Source organism: Lactuca sativa, chromosome 3 (assembly GCF_002870075.4).
Source record: "Lactuca sativa cultivar Salinas chromosome 3, Lsat_Salinas_v11, whole genome shotgun sequence".
NCBI classification, from domain to species: Eukaryota; Viridiplantae; Streptophyta; class Magnoliopsida; order Asterales; family Asteraceae; genus Lactuca; species Lactuca sativa.
In genome coordinates, this window is record NC_056625.2 from 86668220 (window position 1) to 86674790 (window position 6571).

At 37.0% G+C, this 6571-nt stretch overlaps 1 non-coding gene across 1 annotated transcript; it reads left to right on the plus strand.

Moving 5' to 3' along the window:
* The first annotated feature begins 740 nt into the window (after positions 1 to 740).
* Positions 741 to 847, plus strand: LOC128133142 (small nucleolar RNA R71). Its single transcript, XR_008231320.1, has one exon. It is a non-coding gene; the product is annotated as a small nucleolar RNA R71 (small nucleolar RNA).
* The last annotated feature ends 5724 nt before the right edge of the window (positions 848 to 6571 follow it).

Below are 6571 nucleotides of genomic sequence, written 5' to 3' on the forward strand. Positions count from 1 at the left end.
TGCATCTTCTTCAGTATCGATGGCCATTACGTGAGATTGGGTCTTTACTTCGGGATTCTTCGGGGACAATTTTTCATGAACTAGAGTGGCTAGTTGACCAAATTGTACTTCAAGGTTATGGATGGAGGCTTGCTGGTTCTTTATCAAAGTTTGTTGTTCCAAAATGGCGGAATCAGTGGCATCGTGTCTCTTTTCCGAAGCCTCCATAAACTTCATCAAAATGGTCTCTAGGTCGGGTTTCTTCTCGGCCGGTGGCTGCTCCTTTTGATAAAGGCCTCGACCTGTCTGCCTATATTTTTCTTCTTTTTGCTTCTTATACTCTTCATATGGCAGCCACTCGTTCTTCGGTTTCCTCCAGTCCTCATCAAAATTATCCCCACTAGAGTAGCACAATTGAGCTTTTCTGTTCCCAAACTCATCTACATTGCAGTCCTTGGTCAAGTGTGGACCACTGCATCTCTCGCACCCTACTCTTATAGCATGTATCGACTGGTCCATTTGTGTTATCCTGTGATCCATGTTATTCAGCATGGCCATGACAGCTGCAATTTCTTCAGTTTGGGCCCATCCACCGCCTTTGATTCCATCTTGCCTTGGGTTGTAGTATTCGCGAGAGTGTTTCGCGAATTCTTCAATTAGTTCCTTGACCTCCCTTGGATTTTTCTTTGTCAACGGTCCTTGAGAATCAAGGAGTTGTCCTAACCCCATCATAAAAGATTGACATCTCTTGTTGCACATTTAGGTCATGTTGAGGGCAATTTCTGAGCAAGCCCTTGTACCGCTCCCATGCTTCGTATAGTGACTCCCCCGACTGTTGCTCAAAGTTGGCTATCGCCTTCTTGAGTTTCGCTATCTTGGATGGCGGGCAAAACTGGTCCAGGAATTGCTCACGCATTTGAACCCAAGTGCTGATTGTACCCGGTAGAAGTGCTTTCAACCACTCCTTAGCAGCTCCTTTGAAAGTGATGGGAAGCATCCTAAGCAAGACTGTGTTTCTGTTGACATTTGGGACATTGAAGTAATCCGCAATGTCTTTGACTTCATCTAGATGCTTAAAAGCATCCTCATGATCTTTCCCGAAAAATGGGATGTCCTTCAGTGGGGTCAATATGTGTCCCTTCAGATCGAATGTGGCAGTGGCAGGTATTGCGGGTTGGACTAAACCGGGACCCACATCTTCTCGGATCCGCTTCTTGTAAGCTCCCATGGATATTTCTTCAATCGCTGCCATCTCGTTCCTTGGCTCGTTCTCAGGTTCGCTCGTGTGTTCTTCAAATTCTGGCTCGGTATCGCTTTCGGACTCGGTTTGGACGGGTGTATGGTCCAAATGCTCAGGATTGCTCTTGTGCTTTGCTGATGAACTTGACTCTCCTGTCTTTTTTCCCGACTTCCTAGAAAAAGCTGACTTCAATTCTTGCAAGGACGTCTTTTTCTTGTGAAGTGCAGACTCGGGGTCTTCAAGTGGTGGCACCAAGTGTGTGTTTGAGCTTCTGGTCATGAACTCCTGCAACTAGCTAAACTAAAAACGTAAAACTGAACTAAAATAAGAAAAACTAACTAAAAACTAAAATTTGAGTTTTCTATCTGTTCACGTCGTGGCAAGTATTACGCCACGTCGTGGACTCTGTGTCTGACAGAAATTTTTTTATTTTGCTGAAAAAAATTAACTTTTTGTGATTTTTATTCCACAAAAAGGATCGATCAATTTAATGCAAATAAATAAGCTAAAAACTAAGTCGTTCCCCGGCAACGGTGCCAAAAACTTGATGTGCACAAAAGTACCCACTAATTTTAATATTTATAACCTAACAAACTTAACTAACTATGCACTTATAGGCAGTATACCTAGTCAGATTACAGTATAGCTTAGGTAAGTCAGGTGTCGATCACAGGGAACGGTGTTCTAATTAATTTACTTACTATTAAATTAACCTAATTTATTGACAAATTTAAAAAGGGTTTTATCTGGTTTTACAAGATCAGATGAACTTAAATCAAACTCAATAAATAAAAACACACTCTTGTTTAGTTTGAATCCACTGCTCCCTTATGGCTAGCTAATGAATACGGATTATTAAGTTGGTTTTTTAGTTGTATTAGTAATTTAGTTTTAACTTACCAATAATTAAGTAATTCATGTCAAATCATGTATGTTCACACATAATTAAACACAGAACTAATTATGAATGTAAATATGCTATGTAAGATTTGTTGTATAAACGCAATTATGATCACAATACACGTTCTCTAACACAACTAAGCTTTATTTATTCTAATTACTAACTAAGATTGGTCAATCCTAGCTCTAACAATTCAATGTTCACTAAATCATTAGGTAAACAGGTTCATGCAGTTTAATGGTAACTAAGCTACACAGAACATGCAGTCAAGCAATTAGACAAACTAATAATAGCATGCTAGGTTATACAAATCAAACACAAGCAATTTTTACCAACTAAACTTAATCCATAAACATATAACTATTCATAAGTTTAAAGCTTCATCTAGCTAAACAAGAGTAGCTAGATTCAGCTGCTCATCATAGCAACTAAACCAACACAGCTAAAATAATGAAAGACATGTTCTTATTTAACTAAAATATAAACCTTTACTCCTTTTGGTGTGAAAAATCCTCTTCCAGAACCTTTCTTTCGCTCTTAATCGTCTCCTGGAACTCTTTTCTTCTGCCAAAAGCTTCTTCTTTTCGTAATAATCAGGAGGACTTATATAATCCTCAAAAACCCGCGCCACGTCGTGGCCAGATGCGCCACGTTGTGGGCTTCAAGCAATCCGTATCCTTCAAGGAAATCCTCCGCATCGCGATGTCTATCTTCTGGAACACCCGTGCCACGTCGTGGGCTTCATCACCACGTCGTGAATTGAGTGTTTATCGTGAATTTATTATTTTCTTGTCTTTCAAGCCTCCCATGTTCCACATTTTGGCACTTTTGGCCCCACTCTTTGAAAATCCTTTATATTGACTGAAAATAACAATTTAAAGTCATAAGTATCATTATTCTAAACATATTATCAATTTATTAATAAAAATGTACTTAAATATTGCCTAAAAATAAGTATAAATATGGCAATATCACACTTCCGCAGCTGGGAGACATGGAAAGTATTGTGGATCTGACTGAGCTCGGCTGGCAGATCCAGCTTATATGCCACCTTGCCCACCCGGGCTACAATCCTGAATGGACCAATGTATCTCGGGCTCAACTTGCCCCGCTTCCTGAATCGAATGACGCCTTTCCAAGGCGACACCTTCAGGAGAACCATATCCCCGACCTAGAACTCCAGGTCTGATCGACGCTTGTCGGCGTAACTTTTCTGCCGATTCTGTGCCGTCTGAAGCCTGCTTCGAACCTGCTGGATCCACTCAGTCGTCTTAAGCATCACCTCAATGCTCCCCATGACCCTCTGGCTAACTGTTGGATTAATGTCTAAGTCCATAACTATATTTGGTATGTACTTGACCCAACCCGGCATGGTCCATTTGGGTTGCACTTCACCGACACAATTTATATGGATAATCTTTTGAGAATAGTATGTTTATGATTAATATTAATATATTATAAGTTCTAATATATTAATATGGAATCATATTATTTAATTAGTATTGATCAAGAATTAATTTATAATTAATTAAGTGATCAACAGGAACTAATTAAATATGGACTCTTATATATATGGAATGGGCCAAGTTCATTTAGGTTGGGCTAAGCTTTCATGGATAGTCCATGGAGTGTTTAACCCATGGATCCTAGGAAATGAAAGGTCATGGGTATTAGGGTTTAACCCTAATCCTCCATACTATATAAAGATGTCTTTGGTTGGTGAAATGGGCACTAGTGTGGATACACTAAGAGGGCTAGCCGATTTTACTAAGAGAGAACCAAGTATTCATATTCTCTAAAGTCTTCCAAGGTGTCTTGGTGATTTGTGATTCCACTTGAGGCTTCCACACTATTGGGGCTAAGCTCTTAAAGCTTGAAGACATCAAGCTACATCAAAAGGTATGTCTTCTAACTAGTACTTTGTAGATTAAGAACATCATAATATGCTAGTTAGGATTAAAGCCTTGGAAAGTTCTTATTTGCATGTATAATAGAGAAAACATAGATCCAAGGTTTATAGGGTTGCATGTACACCATAGGAGTGTTAGAATGCTCAAAACCCAACAGTGGTATCAGAGCCACGGGTTGTTTTCTGTTATATTGATGCAAATATTTTATTTTCAAAGTTGGAAAAAAAAAAGAAAAAAAAAACATGAAGTTTGTCAAATTTTAAGATAATTACTTGTTCGTGTGAAAAACTAATTATTTGTAAAATTTGAATAATTTGCTTTATGAGTTGAATTAGGTCAAATTTAATAAAAGATAAAATAATATGATTATTTTATTAGTTTTAAAAGTTTGATCTAAAGAGTTTTATTTTTTGAAACCTCCATAAGTTATGGATATGAAAAGGTTTTAAAAAAAAAAATTGATTCAAAGTTTTTTTGGAGTTACAAAATTTGGTGTTAATGTTTTAAAGGATTCCATAACTTAAGAATAAGTTATGGATCACCAAAAGTTTTTTGTGTTACCTTGTTTTATGAGTGAATTTAGATTAATGAATAAAATTATGTGATAGTTGGTTTTTATCCAAATTAATCTAAGAATTGATTCTAAAATGTGTTTTTGTAACTTGTCCTCAAGTTATATGAAAAGTCACATTTAAGAATCATAAAACTCATAAAAATTGGCAAAGGTTACAAAAATGAAGAGTCTAGTTCTAATTAAATGGTTTTATGACTCCATAACTTGTCCTCAAGTTATGGAGGACCAAGAGTCTCTTCATTTAATAAAATAAAATAAAATAAAAAAAAAGGTGTAACCTTAATTAATTCCATAAGTTATAAAATAAAGAAAAGTTAATTCTTTTATTAGTTTAAAGTCTTCCATAACTTGTCCTCAAGTTATGGAACTTGAAGAGTTTTTGGATTAAAACTACTTTAAACACATAAGTTATGGAATTAATTATTTTTGAATAGTTTCAAAACTTGCCCTCAAGTTTTGGAATTTGTAAAGTTTTCTTTTATGAATACTTTAATTCCAAGTTAGCCCTTAGAATTTTAAAAGTTAAAATTCAACCCTTATACTTTATAATATTATAAGTTAATAATATATATATGTATAAGAGTAAAGTCAGTCTTACCGCTAGTACGCCTCATTCACGAAGCCGGTCTATAAGGTGGGTATAAGGTTGTTGCCTATAAAATGGCAACTTAATGGGTGTCCACTCTCACCCACCGCTTGCTTGACCGGTGGAGGGTCGTTAGCCGAACGGGTTTGACAGGACTAGAATTCTCCCTTCATTAAAAGTATTAATGATAATACTAAGTAACTAAACTCTTAATAATACCCAATCTTAGTTACTTAGGAAAAATGTGAATAAGGTGCTAATCCATGAAATTGCACTTTACACTTTGTCTAAGTCGTTAGTGGAGCGTGTGTGGTTAACCGGCACACTAACTTGGACTTAACAAGGTAGGTAAAGGGTGACTTAATATTTATCATAGTATCGATGGAGCGTGTGTGGTTAACCGACACATCGATTGAGGGGTAATTTATTAAGGGTACCAAGTGATTTGCATGGTTACTTCACACCTTGTTTTGTGATCCTCGGCATCCCAGTCACAAAACCTGAAGGGCACACTCGAGATTGAAACATGCCTTTGAAAAGTTCAATGAATCTCAAAGATCTAGGAGTTTCAAAACCAATTAAAACCTAATAATACATTTCGTTTATCTTGGTGGAAATTGGTGAATCGTCATTCACCTACCTTCAAATATTTTATAGCTTGGATTACGGCATACCTCTTCTAAGTTATAAAATAGTTTGTTGGGTCCTAGCCTTAATATTTCATATTGGGTGTCATATTAAGGACTTAAGATCAACTATCTTGAATATCTCCCAAAAGATGTCTGGTTTAGACACTTATGATCTTCCCAAATCTCTTGAAACAAGGTTTCCTAATGAAGATGATGTCCCATGGATATCATACTTCTTTCTCCTCCTCTAATTATTCTCCCTAACCCACAAGTTCTTGAATAGTTTAAGGTCACTCAAGCCCTATTGGCAAGGCAAGGTCTAGGTGTGATCACATCTTGGAGATGTAGTCACATATTGACAAGCCGGGAGAGTTGGGTGTCAAAGTCTTGAGAAAGTTGGTGGTTCAACTACTTTCTAAGTCACATAGTGAGTTCTTTTGGAACACCTATGAAACAGACTATGACAAGACCCTTAATGATCTTATCTGTTTGCTAAGATCAACTTCCTAAAAACTTTATGGACATTGACAATAGTGACACAGGAAATCCAGAAAAGCATTCTCTTCCCAATGGAAAGGGATCGGCCATAGTCAACTCGGTTGACCAAATGGTAAAGAGAAAAGCTAAGTCTGTGATAGTCTCGTGTACCATTATCAAAGGGTCCATATGTTTGTATTGCCAAAGAAAGGGGCATTGGTTGCGAAGCTGCCAAAATTTACCTAAGGATGTTAAAGTCAATAAGTCTGACTCTA